The sequence below is a fragment of the Bidens hawaiensis genome, unplaced genomic scaffold (assembly GCF_021521415.1).
Source record: "Bidens hawaiensis isolate Kalapana, Puna unplaced genomic scaffold, B.hawaiensis_p1.1 tig00025458_1, whole genome shotgun sequence".
Lineage (NCBI taxonomy): Eukaryota > Viridiplantae > Streptophyta > Magnoliopsida > Asterales > Asteraceae > Bidens > Bidens hawaiensis.
The window spans coordinates 102,344-121,430 of record NW_027494072.1 but is presented as its reverse complement, the minus strand read 5'-3'; the positions used below and the strand labels follow the sequence as shown (position 1 = coordinate 121,430).

Below are 19,087 nucleotides of genomic sequence, written 5' to 3'. Positions count from 1 at the left end.
TTTAGCATTAACTCGTGAACAAGGAAATATTTCACTTCAGTGTCCCAAACTGAATGAAACAAATTACACGACTTGGGCTTTGTTGATGGAAACAATGTTGAAAAGCGTATGACCTTTGGGAAATAATTGATGCAAAGGTTGAAAAAGAAATTGTGGATGAAAAGAAGATGAATACCACAAAAGCCATGATCTTCCAAACATTACCGGAAGATGTTTTAATGCAAGTCGTGCAATACTCGACTGCAAAGGAAGTTTGGGACTCGATCAAAGTCAAATATCTTGGAGCCGATCTAGTTCAGAAAGCACGTTTACAAACATTTAAAAGCGAACTAGAGGCTTTGAAGATGAAGTCAAATGAAACCGTATGCGATTTTGCGGGAAAGTTAAGTAGTTTGCAAACCAATTTTAAAACTCTTGGTGGTACTTTGAAAGATAAGGCACTAGTGAGGAAACTGCTTATCTCGGCTCCAATAAAATTTCTACCAATTGTGGCATCTATCGAACAATATCAAGAGATAGACACGATGCCATTTGTAGAAGTGGTAGGAAAAGTAAAGGTGTTTGAAGAACGTCTTAAAAGTCAAGACGAACTAGAAGATCATGATCAAGGAAAGCTCTTAATGGCAAGTTCAAACAATTATGGAAGAAGGCGTGGTGATCAAAATCGTGGTATAGGACAAAGCTCTTTTAGACGAGGAAGAGGACGTGGAAGAAGTACGAATCAAAGAAATAACAACAAAACAACAAAAACAAGCTCAAATGCTATGAATGTGGTGAATATGGTCACTTCGCATACGAATGCGTAAGACGTAAAGTTAAGGAGAAAGTAAAGGACCAAGAAGCCCATCTCATGTTGGAAGATGAAGAACCGATGCTGTTGTAAACACAAGTCAAGAAAGTTGAAGACTCTCGTTGAACTATATTTAGTTTAAGGGGGAGTGTTGAAAATATAAACTAAATATTAGGGGTCTTTTAGTCATTTTATAAAGTATAGATTATATCTAGTGTGTATATTTGTAAAGTCTAGAGACTAGTATGTAATTAATATGGTTATACAAACCCAAGTAGGGATGTAATTTGATCAATCAATTTCAAAAACAAGTTTATCAATTCAGTGCAAGTTTATCAAATTCATCGTGTTATTCTACAATTCATATTCTGAAATTGCCAACAAAATGATCTACCTAAATATCAATTCAATCATAGCCCAATGCACTATTAGAATAAAATTTTGAATTACATCTGCTGTTGTGTAACGTTGATTACAGTAGAACCATTAATCAACATTACTGTTGCTGCTTAAAACAATTATTCTACAGCAGGAATGATATTGACTTATATTACTGTTGTTTACTCTTTTACTCATCAACATAAAATATTATTTAACTTAGAGTTATTTCAATTTAACAATGTTTTTGAAACATGCCTATCATTTGCTTCTGCTGAAGATATAAATACAAAAGCTAATACTGACACCTAAACACATTATATTAGAAAAAGAAAAAAAAACTAAAACTAACCCGTGTAATATGCGGACTACAAGCTAGTATTATATATATATATATATATACTCTTCGACTCGTGAGCATTCATTAGCTAATCTTGTGATTTGGTATGATTATTGCGGAAAAAGCTAAAGACGATAACTAGCTTATTTTCAAGGGCATCTATAAGATGAAAGTGAAAATCATCCCCTTCTTTTAGATCATATTTGCGGACCACTTGACTGAAGCCTTTTAAAGCATATCCACTTTGTCTTGAATCAAACTTTAGGGCATGTTTGGGATTGAGTTTGAAAAATGTTTATTGGTTTTTTTAAAAAGTCATTTTAAAAAGCCAGGATTTGGGGCTTTTAGAAAAATGTTTTTCAATCCTTTGAAAAATCTAAAATAAGAAAGTTTTTTATGATTGCCAAACACATTTTAATTTATTGGCTTTTTAAAAACATCAATAAGCTAATAAGCATTTTTCAAACTTAATCCCAAACATGCTCTTAAAAGGTAACTGCTGTGATTTGAATCACAAATGAAGTGAACTTCAATTTTCTTTCTCTTCAAGAAGCTTTTTTATGTCTTCATTCATGTATTTTATTATCATACTAGCTTGAGACCTGTGTATTACACGGGTAACTAATTAAAAAAATAATATTTAATTATTAAGTGAAATACAAAAAAAAAACACAACAAATTATCATGCATGTTAAGAGACAACCGTTGTAAAATAATGTTTAAAACAATCTAAATATTTATTCAGTTATTTGCATCCTTCAAATGAGTATTTAATAGATATTCATTAACAAATAAATGGTAATAAAGGATTTATGAATTTTTTTTTTAAATAAATTTATTGATTGTTTTTTGGATTACATCGAAACAGAAGGCAAGCGGGCAACAAACTGCGCCGCTACCCCCTTTTGAATCGCAAAACCCAATCTTTTAAAAACTATATTTTAGAGATTTGGTTGGATTTAAATTGTGAGGATTAATGTGGGAATGACAAGTGACAAAATATTATAGATTTTTATTAAACACTATAGATTCTTGACTTCCTCCTTTGGTATAATCAATGATCCTTTCCAACTTGTATCTGAACTCGTTAGCTTTTTCATTGTGCACAATTTTGTTAAAAAGTGTTTGTGTGAGAATGGGAAATGAAACTAATATGGTTCATATATACTAAGCGACTTCAATGTCTAATATTAGTTAATTTGGTATTTTTTAATGTTAGTTAAAATATATATCAAATTAATATGGTTTTTATTATTAGTTATTTTGACATTAATAAGTTAAATTGTGTAGATAGTTTTATAATAATATTAGTTATGGTTATTATTATGATTAGTTATCTTGACATTAATAAATTGATATGGTTTTTATTATTTGTTATCTTTACCAAAGAGATAAGGGGTATTATGGGGTGCTATGGCAATTTTTGGTATTGAAACAGAAGAAAACGTTCGGAGTTGTACAAACTGCTCATCGCAAGCTTGAGAATTGCTCCTAAACGCTTTTTTAATTTCAAATCGGTTTGGAAATGAGCCGATTTGCTTAGTTCGTTTTGCTCGAATGATTTTTTAGTTTATTATATATATATATATATATTACGTATATATGTAAAAAAATATATACAGTTTTTTTAAGTTTTTTAACTTTCTTTCTTTTGTGTTGAATTCAAAATTCAATTTTAAGTCATACCCGCTCATGTTATACATGCTTTTTATTAACTTTGAACATCCATGAGTTGGAAGTCCATACATTTTGGTTAGAAGTCTTGAATTAATATATATTGGAGTTTTAGAAATTTAAGATTGATACTTTGTATGAAACCAATTAAGAAAAACCAAGCCGAACCAAGCAGTTCAGTTTCAAACTAAATCAAGTTCTGGATAAACATATTGCTCCTTTCTCTAAATTCAAACCGTTCGGTTCGGCTCGGCTTTAAACCAAACCATATTTAAGAAAGTCTACGTTTGGTTCGGCTCAGTATTCCTCAAATATGAAAGAAAATGTCATAGGTTACCTAATCAACTAGTGGGCAAAAATAGTTGTCGACATGGTGTCAACAAATAAATAAATAACCAATGAATAGAACAACGACGACAATGAACAGAACATTGACTACAATGAAGTCCTCACAGGCCATGCCATCAACGATGAACACCTATGTCTTGACATTGACAGAGTTAGAAAAACACTCGGGAATTAGGAGAGAAGAAAGATATGACGAAATGCTGAGCACTAAAGAAGTTTTAAACCTTAATCATTGGGTATAAGGAAACACTCAAGAATATTGGCGCTACAAATTAAAACATGGACATAATATGAAAATTTATAACAAACACCAAAACATGGTGAACAGATAGCTAAATTCATCCTACCCAATTAGTACCAAGATCCCACAGTAATTTTTACTTAAGAATTTAATTAAAAACCCATATGAATATGGCACACTCAAATCTCCATACTAATAACACTTTGGCACTTCATACAACTTTTCAATTAAAGTTATCTGCAATTCTTTGTGCAAGACAGTAAGCAGTCAACTGGATCGTAATCATCGGGTTAACACCAACCGCCGATGGAAACACACTGGCATCACAAACATAAAGCCCCTCAGCTTCCCAACTCTCACCATTTCCATCTACCGCGCCTTCCTTCTCACTTATTCCCGTTCTGCAACTCCCCATTTGATGAGCAGAAGTATAAATATTCCAATCTTTCACCATTGACAATGGCCCGTCTTTGGCATCTACTGTGTCCAAGAACTGTTCTATATCTCTGTAACTAGTCCCCTTACACTTAAACCTCTGACCATCAGACCTTTGAGTTCCCACTTCAACCGCTCCAGCAGCGATTAAAACTCTAATCGCTTGTCTCAACCCGTTCTTGAGGCTTTCTTTATCTGAGTTTATGTAAGCTGTAGTTTATCCTTCCTGCTGATTTCACTTCACCAGATCCACAATCTTGAACCAATGAGAACACGTGAGCTGTTCGTGAGTATTTCAGCATTCTTTCTTTAAAATCTTTCCCAGATTCCCATGGACATAGTGCTGCAAAAGTCCCTGGCGCAAGTGCTGGAACTTCCAATATATAATTCTCATCAAACCCTGATTTATGAACCGACGTTAAAATCGCACCTTGGAAGCTTTTACCGGGCAGATTTGTGTCATTATCTGGAAAGTACCGCCATGCTATTAAAACAGGATGAAGGTGAAGATTTCTGCCAATATTCGGGTTCTTTAGCCCACTAGATATCATCAAAGGCGATGTCATGAGCAACCCACATGCGGAAATCGTCACTTTCGCTTTGATCTGCAATCTTTTCGAAATATTTGGGTATAAAACTTGTGAAATCACCCCTAAACATTTCTTTCTACGTATATCAGCCTGATGGTTTTCAACTAATAAAAACTTCTCGGCTTTACATCTGGTTATGATCACCGCTCCATGATCAATTGCATCAACCAACCAAGTCGAATCAGCTCCCTTTTTGTCTCCGGATCTGCACCCGAAGCAACACGAACCGCAGTAATGATCTTCCGATGAGTTTTGTGGGAAGGCTTCCACTTTCAGACCAAGATTCTCACACCCTTTACGGAGAACTTGATTTTGGAAGCTTTCATTATTACATTTTTCAGTAACACCAATTCTTTCACACACTTTGTTCATTGCAAGAGTGTATTCATGGGTACCATACGACTCTATCTTGTGGTCTTCTGCCCATTCTTTAAGAGCGGACTGCGGTGTCTTGATACATGCCGACCAATTGACCGCTGAGCCACCGCCAACAGTCGATGCTGCTTGGATCATTAGTTTTCCATCGAGTGTCGGAAGTATACTTCCGGCTTCATAGAGTTGATCTAGGGAAGGGCCTTCAAGTATAGAATAATCAGTTTGGCTGAAATAGTTCCCCTTTTCAAGAACCACCACTTTCTTGCCAGATGTTGTGAGTACAGCCGCCGCAACACCTCCTCCGCAACCTGAGCCAACAATAACCACATCGCATTTGATTTTGCAAATGTTTTCTTTTAGGTTTTCTGTCACGTCTAGGCCTTTTTGCATAAGCAACTCACAAGTGTATGATCGGTTTCGTTCATGGTTTCCACCATTCCTTTCTGTAATGGCCGCTCCTTTTTATCATTGGAGGGTTCTTCATTAGTGTCTATGTGGTAGCCGATGGCTTCCCATGAAGGATTGCTTGATCTTTCTTTCGCCTGTACGTTGGACATTTTCAGGATCTATGTCAGCTAAATTATCATATATAAATTACTTTAACATGTTCAATTCACTACGTACTACAAAACTGGGCATTTGCGACCACATTCTTCAATCTTGAATACCAATTTTGTAGCAGTACTGAAATGTAACCTCCTCTAAAAGAACAAGATACTTTGGATATGCAAACTTCAGTGAAAGAACTATATATGCTTGTCACAAAACATTTATTCACTTGTTTGCTAGATATGATTAGGCAAAAATAGGATAATTTATATGGTTGCATACTTAAGTGTAGTAAAATAAAGAATAATTCATAGTTAAAAAAGATACGGCAAAACCTGTATGTTTGTTCTGTTACATTCTTTGGATTGAAAATTAAACTTGAATTGACATAACAATATATCCTTCAAAATAGTTTTTATATATTGTTTTAATAAAATAATTATATATATATATATATATATATATTATAGTATATACGACTAAATAATTAATCCAAGGGTCTATTTCAGGACCATTAATTTAATAATTTTGATAAACTTATTTATCAATCTTTAATGAGTAGCCTAAATAAGTCGACAAACAAATACGTTTAAAGTTACTATTTTAATGAATATATACGACTAATAAAAAGTAGCCTAAATAAGTCGACAAACAAATACGGTTAAAGTTACTATTTTAATGAATATATACGACTAATAAAAGTTTTGGTCATCACTTTGGAAGGAGACAAGATAAAAAAATTCACAAAAAGCCTTTTAAAAAAATACAGAAAGAAGAGCCAACGTCACTCACCTAACTTTAATAAAAAAGAAGTTTTTAATTTTTATCGTCCAAAACTAGGATTTCTGACGATATCTAACAGCTTCGTTAAATACATACACTTAAATAGTAATAGCCTGGCATGTTTTATTATTATTAGTTTTTTTTTATTTTTTTATTTTCAGCATATTCATGTGTGGTGCAAGTTTGAATACCAGGTTATGTGCACGCTCTAAAATATGGGCAATACTACTGTAGCGGGGATCCGAAATTAGATAAGGTGAGTTGTATATGGATGGTAACTCTTTCGGAGTTGCGCTACGTTAAGAAAAAAAAACACGTGAAAGTTAAAGGAAGATCAGTCACCTGAGAAAAGAAGATCAAAAGACAAAGACTCTTGATGAACACAAATCCAAGTCTGATGGGTGTTAGGAAGCTATGCTTGAGCCATTTCTGCACAATCTTTTCCCTTTTGTTTAAAGGGGTTTCTGAGAATTTGTTTATGTATGGCCACTTATAAGATAAGCAAAGAGAACCAGCAACCAAAAGGGTACCAAGCCGGGTGGAAAGAAGCTTCAAAACTAATCTCACCACCATCACTGCTTCAAAAAACCCTCTATTCACCAAAACCTGAGCTATCTGTAATTTCATATTCAAACACTTTGTAAACAAAACCAGCAACCAAGAGGACCGAGGGGTCATGGGAAGCCTATCTGGTTCCGCCTTGCACACGTGTTTAAATGTTTGTTTTTGTTACCTTGTTTGGAACCTGATGTTGAGAACCAGAAAGAGCGGAGAATGACTGGACGGATTCTTCCATTTTGTGTCCATGATGATCAAGGGAATCCAAACGGAGTGGTTGAAGGATGACTTCGCATAGGCTTGTTAAAGTCTCCATTTCTGATGAGCGTAAGCTTCCATTTTTGTGGTCCTCGTCTCTGTCACCTCCTCTTAACAGAGGGTGACACTCTCTGTCTCTCTCATCATACATCTTAATTTGTGTTTGTGTGTGAGAGGAGTCAGTTAAGGTTTGTATGCCTTTGTATCAGACGAGTCTATCTATCTATCTATCTATCTATCTATCTATCTATCTATCTATCTATCTATTAATAATTTGAAAGGTTTCAATTCGTAAGGGCCTCATGCCATTTTTATTTGAAAACATTTTAATTATACAGCTGTTTAATTGGTGATTCGTAAGCTATTTCGTTACTATAATAAGGAGCCGTAGACTTTGGTATAATAATTAAAGTTACAATTTGAGTTTTGCGGCTCTTCTTGATTGACTTAATTAAACAACTTAAATCGTAGAAAAAATAATATACTTTTAGTCATGCACTTTGAAAGTGGAACCATAAAATAGTTTTGAATAACTGCGTTCTTCTATCATGTTGTTAAGATCATACCAGATATACAATTGTTTAATTGCTCATACGTAAGCAAGTTTGTTACTATCTTTAGGAGTCCTAGACTTAAGACTTAGGTATAAACTATTAACTAAAATTTCAACTTGTACAATTAGTGTTTTACAGCTCTGGTTATTAACCATTAGTCCATGTGTTAGTTGGTGTTGTGCATGTGTCCGTGTGCATGTGCAGATGGTTTGTTGCCTATCTTCGGGCATTTAGTGTTTGCTGTTCTCACAATTCGTATTGTGACCCCAAGGTGTAATCATGATATTTTTTTTTGGCTTATGGTGCTCAAGATGTAACCAGCTCCCGCATTTGGTGTTTTATATAGTGTTACACTAGTTGCACAAAAATGATTTTTTTTAGTACGGGTATTTTTATTTAATAAAGCAGTTGATGAACCGTTTTAGATGCATGTACACATAAGAGAGTTTTTTTTCACTTAAGAGTGCATGCGGGTTGAAGTGCTGCAAAATCTAGGATAGGGGCAAATACCATATGTAATTAATCATTTCTTGCTTATGGGGGCATAAATAGAATGAAGCTTGTAGGGTTTAGGGTATGAGTCGGGTATGTCATTGTGGGTTTTCATTGTAATATTTTATGCACCGGCAGCTTATGAATACAAGAAAGGTTTTGGAGAGATATCGTGTTTTTCGTGTTCTTGATTGTTCTCGTTGATTCACCAATACCACACACAAATTGTTAGATTCAGCACACCAATTCGTGATACAATTAAACCGATCATTCATTGTCTAAAGTGGGCCTAACAATACAAACCCCACCCACCTAAAGGGCAAAGACAACAACATTCAAGAATGATAGTAAAGCACCATGCGAGCATCATTATGCTTTCCCTCCAGTGTCCCAACATCTGTGCCCTCTGGATTTTTTTCACTACCCTCCTGGGAATTCTTCATACATGCGCCATCTTCTTTTCTTAGAAAGGGCCTTCAGAAGAGGAGGTGGCATCTCGCATGACACCCATATCAGTAACGACCTTCTATTAGGTCTAAGCAACAGAGTGAGGCAACACTTGAAGATCAAGAGTTTGATTTGTTTTTCTACTACCTTCCTTACCAATTACAACAAATGATTCAAGCTATTTTCCATACCACAGGCCTTAGCGCTTGGCAGCCAGTAAAGGCCCATCAACGAAGCCAACCAAGTTGCTCAAATATGGGAAAGTGGTAGTAGCGAACAAATGAGCAGCCTTAGTCAATAGCCAATTAGAGTCTGGGTCAATGAGAGATTTCTTGAATGGCCTTACCTTTAAACGAGTTGTGTATCCAAAATGGAGGCTGACATGAATCACCCAGCAGAGAATCGACTACTAAAAATGAGCGAAGGGAACACGAAACTTGGGACATTGAAAAAGATAATGGCCTATCTGCCTAACCCATGATGAAGAAGCCACGCCCTGGGTGGAAACATACAACTCATGGTTTAACAAATCAATCTTCTTTTTTCCAACCTCAACATCCACCTCATTTTCACAAACTCTTCTCCCACTCAACACCATCAACCGGAGCCTATAACTGAGATTCGACCTGCTGATTATCACTAAGGCGCTTATGTAACACATACACTTGACCATCAGAACAAGCAGTGAGAGAAGAACAAGTCTCCAAGCATCCAAGTACCCAACAACGATGACCTTATCAAACTCCTGCACCTTATATTTCTGGCATTCGTCATCTATTGAATCATATTTGTATTTTGTATTTGACCCACTTTGTATTCGGATCCTCAATTATTAATAAAGAAATGAAGTTGTGCTTAGTAATTAACGATATTATGGCTATATAAAGAGTCCCAATGCTCTGCCCAAACTTTGCCACAACTCAAGTTACACTTGAATTCGTCCAAGCTTGTCAATTTCTCTCAAGACTCTAGTTCGACTCCATAAAGTCAAGTGCGGAACTTCTTCTTTCTTTTGCATATCGATCCCCGGGTAATTATTATTTTCTGATTATTAATGCATTTTGATCGTAATAATGGTGTCAAAACAATTGACATACGTGATGACGCATCATTAATCGTTAATCGGCTCGTCTAAGTTCAGTTATAAAAACTTTATGCTAAAAACCAACTTTTGCAAACTAACAAATAAGACTAAACAGTTATACCATATTGTTAGGCCCCGTTTTGTATTATTAAGTCTTTTGTATTGGTGTTTATGTATTTGGGCTTGTTAACCACTTTTGTATGTAAATGGGCCCAAGGCCATTTGTAAATAAACCCATTGGGTCATATGATATAAAACATTTTTCATGCATGCTTCCCTATAAATAGGAAGCATGCTATGAGAAGAACATCCTTTTGCCAATTCTTTAACTTCTACTTCTCCTATTCTCTCTCACTCTCACCTCCCTTAGAGAAAAATAAACATCTTAAGATCCGAGACCAAGGTGCTTGGTGTGATATTCCGCTAGCATCAAGTTTGGTTGATCCAAGAATAGTTGTTAGATTCACCCGCGTTGGGACATACAATTGGTATCAGAGTTTGGCTCACTAGTTGAGGTTTTTGGATCACAACCTTGGGTTTTGATCTTGAGAAGAAGAAAAGAAAGTGTTCTTGCAAGAAAAACCACAAAATACAAAAAGAATCGGGTTTCCAGCTCCACAACATGACTTAAAAGTGTTCTTGGTTGAAATAACAAGTTTAAAAGTTGTTAAATCATAAGAAACAAGTGACTAAAAGTGTTAAAATCATGTGTTTAAGAATTTCGCATCGCATAAAAATGGGGTTGTTGTACTGACTCTAAACAAAAACTGACAAGTTAGGTGAAACAAATCCCAAGAAAGATTGTTTCCAAAAGTTTTAAAAATTTTCGCTTTGCTTGACTATTTCGCATCGCATGAGATTTGGTTTCGCTTCACAAAGAATTCGCATTCGCTTGAAAAGTTTTTGCTTCGCTTGCAATTTCGCTTCGCTTGAGAAAGTGTTTTGCTTCGCTTAACTATTTCACTTCGCACTCCAATTTCGCTTCGCACAGTCATCATTTCGCTTCGCACAAGAATCTTTTCGCTTCGCATCACTGTTCACCTGTTTCCCTTCGCTTGAGTTCTTGTTTCGCTTTGCATTACTGTTTCGCGCGAAATTTTTGTTCTGTTAAAATTTCAACTGTTTGAAGACTTTTGGTGTTTGAGACTGTTGTAATCATGGCTAGGACTGATTCAGAGCTGTTGAACAACCACTATGACAATAAAGAGAACTACCATCATGAATTCTGAAATCAATCCACAAGTTGATGAACTCTTTGCCGTATAGCTGGACTACAAACACTGTGACAATAAAGAGAACTACCAACTTGAATGCAATGTCAAAACTCATTTGAAATGGATGAGGAAATGAGAATGAACAACCATTTAAGTTCTCTAAATCAAGCTGGGATGAACACCGCTTCATCAATGCCTACTGCTTTCATAAGCAAAACATGTACCCAGTAACCACTCCAAAGTACTCTTCAGTTGTGCCACCACATGAAACGCCATTTATCTCAACTGGCAATCAGTCTGTGTCATCTGGTTTCAGTTCATTTCAAAAGCCAGTTGATAGTGCGGTTGAACAAGCCTTAAAAGCTCATGGGATTTCCTCTTCATCAAAGACTCAGCAAAGTAAATGTTCCAGCTATTGTGAAGCACTCCCAATGCTGAATGACTCAAATGTATCACTGGTTCATGCATTTCTGTCAAGCCATGAAGAGTTAATGCAAGGAAATTTGTTGCCACCACAGTTTGAGCAAGGTGATCTCAAAGACATCAACCATAAGGATCTTGAGAAGATGGACATCAAGTACCAAATGGCTATGACAGTTCATAGAGCCACGAATTTCATGAAGACTTATGGAAAAGACAGTTTCAAGGATTCTGAAAGGAAAAGGATTGGGTTTGATAAAGAGAAGCTGAGGTGTTATAACTGTGGTGAGATGGATCACTTTTCAAGAAAATCCACAAATCCACCAAAGCCAGGAAATGATATTCGTGTGACTAAAGTGACTGATGAAGAAACTAGCAAGTCAGCTGGAAAGAAGCATGAGGTGCATAAGCCAAGCAGTTCAGCTCCAAGAATTGGAGGTCATCCACACAAGGGCAATTCAAGCTCAAACTCTAGAGCCCTTGTCTCTCAAACAGAGGTCCAAACAACTGTGGATTGGGATGATCAATTTCAAGAGCTGAATAATCCTCTAAACATGGCAAGAATGGCTTTCACTTCCAACAATGAAGCATCTTTATCTTCAAACACAGTTTCTGATGCATCACCGGCAGATGAGGTAAATCACAATCTATGTTCACAAGCTTGCATAAACAAGGTTACATATTATAGACACCATCAAAATGAAGTCTTGAAAGAAAATGCAAAACTTCGAGAGTTAAATGCTGAGTATGTAAAAACTGACAAGATATACGTTGAAAAGATTGGAACTCACCGTGATGATGTAGCAAATCTTGGACTAAAAATTTTTCAAGCTAAAACAAGAAGTAATATATTATAGTAACATAGTTTCTGAATTAAAAGCTGAAATTGAACGTTTGAAACTTGATACTTCTGATAAACAGAAACAAGAAAAGATTGTCGAAAGATTTGAAACATCATCTGAGAAATTGGATGATCTTATTGGAGCCCAGAGAAGTACTAAAGTAAAAGCGGGGCTGGGGTACGATTATACTGTTGTACCTCCACCTTTAAATGACAACTACACCAGTTTGCCCCACTTTAGCTATAATACTTCTCCTGAGGAAGAAATGTCATATGGGGTTGGTAGAATACCAAAACCGGTGAAATTTGTTCCTGCTGTGTCTCAAACTACTACTCCAGTCCTATCATCTAATAAATCTAACATCAATGTGTCTTGTGAAGCAGGTGATATAAACAGTGGTGAATGTGAGAAGGTTAACTTGGTTGTATGCAAAAAGGAGAGTTAGAACCACATTTTGAATCTTGTGTGGATCTAACCAAATCTATTAACAATCCAGTTTGTAATAAAGTGTGTTAATCAATGTTAGGAAGTTTAATGTCAAGAACAAATGATGTATTTTGTGAAAGCTCAAGTGATAAAAGCTGTGAAAATATTTGTAATGAAAATGAATGTTCTTCATCTAATTCTGATTGTGAAACAGTCTATGATGAAACTGTCAAAGACAAGGTTGATGGATAGAATGGTCCTCGCTGCTTATCAACTGATCATTATATTGAGAATTTGAGAAAACAAAAATCAAGTTTTGAAAGCACTTCCTGTAAATACGTGCCACCTAAGAAAACCTCATTTTCTCAAAATATAAATTACAACAACAGTTCTCAATATTATGATCAGTTTGATAGTGCCTATTACTACTCTCGCTAGAAAAACCTAGGAATTCAAATTATTTTGCTTCTCAGTTCTCTAATAATCATGATAATCAGACAGATAGAGGTTACAGACACGTTAACCCAACTACATCACATTATCTGCCAAGTCACACACACTTCACTGATTGAGATGTCTATAAATGCAACAAAAGAAAGTGTTGTGTATGTGGAAATCCGTCTCACCTTGCAAGACATTGCAAGAACTGGTACAAGCAACAAAAGGATTTAAAAAGTGCGTTTGGTCAGGCATCTCCTAAGGTTGATCCCAAACCTAAGAAAATGACTCACCAAACTCACTCTTCTGCCAGTGAGACTGATTCAACATCAAAGAGAGGGAAAAAACCAAAGAAACCGTTTTGGCTAACCCAAAGGGAAAGGAAAAGGTTAGCAATGAGTTCTGAAGTTGAAAAGCCCAAGAATCCTTCAAAAGTTTTCACAAAAGCAAATTCAGAAGATTTTATGGTTAAGCCCAAACCAAAAGAAGGCAATCCAGAAAACCTTTCCAAAACCGAGGAAATCATAATTCTAGTTCCTCAAGGGATTGCTCTTCAGATTCTGATTCACCAAAGATTACATTTTAAGAATCATAAAATTAAACTTGGTGATTTTCTGATTAATTTTCCCGAGACAAATGTGTCTCGGGGCCCCTCTACTAACTAGCTGTTCATGTGTGTAGGGTCAGCCTGGAGGCCTGTCAATAGTATTTGGTACTTAGACAGTGGCTACACCCGACATATGACAGGAGATCAGTCCCTGCCATTTGATGTGAAACCATTCGATGGAGGACATGTCTCCTTTGCTGGTGACATAGGAGGAGAAATCACGAAACAAGGAAATGTCTCAAATGGTATTTTGACCTTTGATGAAGTCAATCTTGTGGAAGAGCTCAACCACAATCTGCTCAGTGTCTCCCAAATCTGTGATAAGAAATTTTCAACCCTATTACAGAAAATAAGTGTCTTATTCTCAAACCAGGTTTTAAAGTCCCTGAAGAGTGGATTATGTTGCGTACTCCGAGGCACAATGATGCCTACATTATGTACATGAGAAGTAATTATTCCATGTGTAGTGCTTCTTGTTTATTGTCCAAGACCTTGGAAAATGACTCATCCATATGGCATCGACGATTGGGTCACGTCAACTTTAAAAACTTGAATAAGTTAGTTAAAGGTGACCATGTGAGGGGTTTGCCTGTGAAATCCTTTCATTGTATTGAAAAATGTTTATCTTGCTCTAAGTGCAAACAGCACAAACTTCCTCACAAACCCAAGACTGTCAATTCCATAAACTCCACTCTTCAACTGTTACATATGGATCTATTTGGTCCAATTCAATCATTGGCAATAGGTCGAAAAGCCTATTGTCTGGTTATTACTGATGATTACTCGTATTTCGGTTGGACTTTTTTGCTAGAGCATAAGGATGAGACATCTCAGTTTCTGCTCAGGTTCATTGTGTTGGTTGAACATCAAACGGAGAAAAGAGTCAAGTGCATCGGAAGTGACAACGGAACAGAATTCTGCAACAAAGTGGTGAATGAGTTCTGTCACAACAAGGGAATCCTTCATCAATTCAGTGCACCTTACACTCCTGAACAAAATGGGGTGGCTGAAAGGCAAAACCGTACACTTGTAGAAGCAGCAAGAACAATGCTGTCATATTCAAAACTTCCTTTGATTTTCTGGGGTGAAGCCTTCAACGCCGCCTACTTTATCCAGAACTGTGTGCTTCTGAACAAGAGATTGAATAAGACTCCGTATGAAGTCTTCTATGGAACGAAGCCAAAATTTCTTTAGAACGTTTGGATGTCCTTGCACCGTGCTCCAAACAAATGCCACTTCAACCTCCAAGTTTGCTGAAAAAGCGGATGAGTGCTACTTAGTAGGCTACTCAGCTGACAAAAGTGCTTATCGTGTCTACAACAAGAAGAGCAGAGTAATCTTGGAATAGTTCAACATTGATTGACAAGAATTAAACCCTACGGATGCACACAATGGTCCAGACTGGATGTTTGATTATGAAGGTTTGTTCAAGCAGTTTTGAGGGATGTACGTGACACCATTTGTACCTCCGGTTTCCTCTGTTGCTTCTGTTCCTACTCAACCTGGTGATGATCAGTCAGTTTTAATGCAAGCCGTGTTAAGAGGTCTGGAAGACATTCAAGTAGATGTTCCTGCTCCCATACTCAATGTTCCACTCATGGTTAATCAACCAGCCCAGGTAAATGAAGTACAGCCAGTCGCAAGCACTACTGAAAATGCCCACTATCGAAGACACCATAGATTTAGATGTCTACTGAAATGTCCAGACCGTTCAAGTCGCAGGTACAAGTGATCCTCAACCAAATGCTCCTGTCATTGTGTATACTGTCTTTCATCCCATAGAGAGCTTATCATCGAGCTTGAAGCAACACCAGTCGAGCATGTCGAGCAAATTCCACAGTTACCGATCCACCGCCGACATCCGACTAAGAATATCATTGGAGATCCATCTACTGGCATTCAAACACGCAGCACTTCTGGTAACATTAATAGATGTCTTTTTTGCATGTTTTATTTCACAAGTTGAACCCAAGGACTATCGAGTCGCACTGAGAGAAAATTCCTGGGTAGAGGCCATGCAAGAGGAGCTGTTACAGTTCAAGAAGCTGAATGTTTGGAGACTAGTGAAGAAACCAGAAAATAAAAGACCAATTGGAACAAAGTGGGTGTTCTGAAATAAGAAAGACGACAAGGGGGTTATCATCAGAAATAAAGTCCGACTTGTTATACACAGCCTCCAGGTTTTGAAGATCCAGATCATCCTGATTATGTTTATTGACTTGACAAGGCACTTTATGGTTTACACCAAGCACACCAAGCACCTCGTTCCTGGTATGCCACACTGGTTAACCATTTAGTGAAAAACGGGTACGAAAGAGGAATTGTCGATCAAACTCACTTGTCAAGAAGGTTAAGGGTGATTTGATTCTAGTTCAAGTGTATATTGATGATATTATTTTCGGGTCAACGAATGAGAATATGTGCAAGGAGTTTTCTGAGGTTATGCAACAGCGATTTGAGATGAGTTCCTTGGGGGAGATGACATTCTTCCTAGGACTACAAGTTAAACAAAAGAAGGACGGGACTTTGATACATCAGGAGAAGTACGTTCATGAGATTGTTCAGAAATTTGGATTCGAGGTCTCAACTGCATTCATGACTCCAATCGCCACAAGTCCTGTCCTCGCTCCTGATCCATCAGGAAAGCCAGTCGATCAGCACCTGTATAGGTCCATCATTGGCTCCCTGATGTATCTCACTGCAAGCAGACTGGACATCATGTTCCCTGTTTGCCAGTGTGCCAGATATCATTCAGATCCATGAGAATCTCACATGACCGCTGTCAAATTTATTTTCAGATACTTGAAGGGAAAACCTCGTTTGGGACTCTGGTATCCAAAAGAGTCTCCCTTGGAACTTCACGCATTTACTAACAGTGATTATGGGGGATGTAATTGAGACAGAAAGTTAACATTGGGAGGATGCCAATTCCTGGGAAACTGATTGATCTCATGGCAAAGTCAACATCGGGAGGATGCCAATTCCTGGGAAACTGATTGATCTCATGGCAGTGCAAAAAGCAAGTCACTGTGTCCACTTCAACCGCTGAAGCCGAGTACATCGCCGCATTCAGTTGCTGCTCACAAGTTATTTGGATCCAGCATCAGCTGCTGGATTACAGTTTGAATTTCTATGATACAACGATCAAATGTGATAATAAGGCTGCCGTTGCGATCGTTAAAAACCCGGTCCAGTACTCAAAGACAAAGCACATTGACATCCGAATGCATTTCATTCGCGATTGTTTTGATCGTAAGCTTGTCAATATAAAAAGGGTCCATTCTGATTTTAACTTTGCTGATCTCTTTACAAAAGCTTTTAGTCGTGCCTGATTTTTATTTCTCATTGAATCTTTAGGCATGATTTCTTTTGAGTAAATTTTATCTTTTATTTTAAAATTGTAAATATTTTTCAAATATATCACAATTTTAGAGGGAGAAAATGAGTTAATGTTAACTCGCCAAAAAGATTTTCAATTTACTTTAAGAAAAACCAAAATCGAGTCACTTGATTTAACAAAAAGATTTTAATTTTACATATAATATTAATCTCATTTTTACTCCTAATTAAGAAAAATTTCAGAAAATTCAAAAGGTTTATCCCGCTTAGAGGGAGTCGGATATTTAAAAAATTTCCAATTAAGGATTGATCCGACCTTCTGGAAAATGATAGTACATTGGCATCTAATGATCCTAGCGCATGAAAAGAGTAGATCAAAAGGCAACAAGATCACTCATAGATGTGTGATAGGCTTGACAAACAAGTAAGTGTTGGGTGATATAAACCTAAGCTCTTGCCGGTGCTAGTGGTTACACATTTAAGAAGCGGTTGCATGATTCCGTAAAAGTCATATCAAAGAAGGATGAAATGTAGTTACACATGTCATACCTAAGCCTCTCTTTACTTGATCACAGTAGTCTTATGAAAATATTTGTCATTTTTAATTTTTATTGAGTCAAGAAAAGAGTCAAGTAAAGCATCAAGAAAAGCAAGAAAAAAAAAACAAAAGATTCAGAAAAGAAAAGAAAAGAAAAAGGAGTCAGAAAAAAAGTCAGTCCTAGAATTTTAACTTCTGCTTTATTTTCTTCATTTATTTTGACTCATGCCTTGGACTTTCTATGTTTGTAGTCATATAAGGTCTGATTGTTAAGGCCCTGAGTCTTCTGCTTTGTTTTATTTTCTTTCTTTTGTTCAAGCCTTGGACTTTCTCTACGCGATAATATGGTATTATCCGACCTGATTGTTATGGCCTGAACTTCTGCTTTATTTTAATCTTTCTAGATTGAGTCAAGGGTACAAAGAGTCAAGTATACAAAGTACAAAGTGTTCAAAGTGTTAATAAGTGTACTGTGATCAACTAAGAAAGGTTTAAGTCAAGTTGAGATGATATGTCAACACAAACTAGGCCCAATATATGATGGAATCAGTAACATGTCTGATTAAGTGGGGACCACACAAGTTTCGTGCCTAATTGAACCTTAAATGTATCACGTTGACATCAAAACAGTTGTCAAGTTAAACAAGTGGACAATATCTACAGTAATGATAGACTTGTGTCACAATAATATCAAAATGGAAACGCGATCTAGGGCTTTACAAATCAATATGATTCCATGTCGTGATCATTCTTTATGAATTAATCAATGAAAAGAATTATGAAAATTAATTCAATATTACTTTATTTTTAAATATGTCCTAATTTTGTTTTATTTTATTTTGTTTTGTTTTTATTTTTTAAAATATTATTTACTTTAGTATATTAATATTTTGTGTTTTATTTTTAATTTTAATTTTTTTATTTTATTTTTAACTATTTTTAATTTTATTTTTACTTTATTTTAGTTTAATTTTATTTGAGTTGTAATTTATTTTTATTTTTATTTTTATTTTTATTTTATATCGTCAAAGAGATCGCTTTTGCAAACATTAACAGTTACAGACCGACAAAAGAATATTCAGAAAAATTAACAAGTGCTTGGATTCGGTGGTTAAATATTTTTCGGGTTTGAGTTACTTAATATTTTTAAAGACCGAGGACTGAGATTGTATTTTCGGTGAATACTCGCGATGTTTTGACCTTATCGCGAGATAGGCTGACCCTATATATAAGGGCAACCTAAAATATCTTTCACTATTCACCAAACAACTTTTCATATTCTCTTTCATTCTCTCTCTACTTTTTCTCTCTAAACCCTAACTTTTCATCTTTAAATCTTCAAGATCCAGCCTAATTATCACCTTTTG

At 36.1% G+C, this 19,087-nt stretch overlaps 1 pseudogene across 1 annotated transcript; it reads right to left on the bottom strand.

The window, feature by feature from the left end:
* Positions 1-3,897: 3,897 nt before the first annotated feature.
* LOC143571661 (long-chain-alcohol oxidase FAO1-like) lies at positions 3,898-7,392 on the bottom strand (annotated as a pseudogene). Its single transcript, XR_013142133.1, has 3 exons — positions 7,237-7,392; positions 6,846-7,118; positions 3,898-5,713 (listed from the first exon to the last, which is right to left on the bottom strand). The product of XR_013142133.1 is annotated as a long-chain-alcohol oxidase FAO1-like (transcript).
* Positions 7,393-19,087: the final 11,695 nt, after the last annotated feature.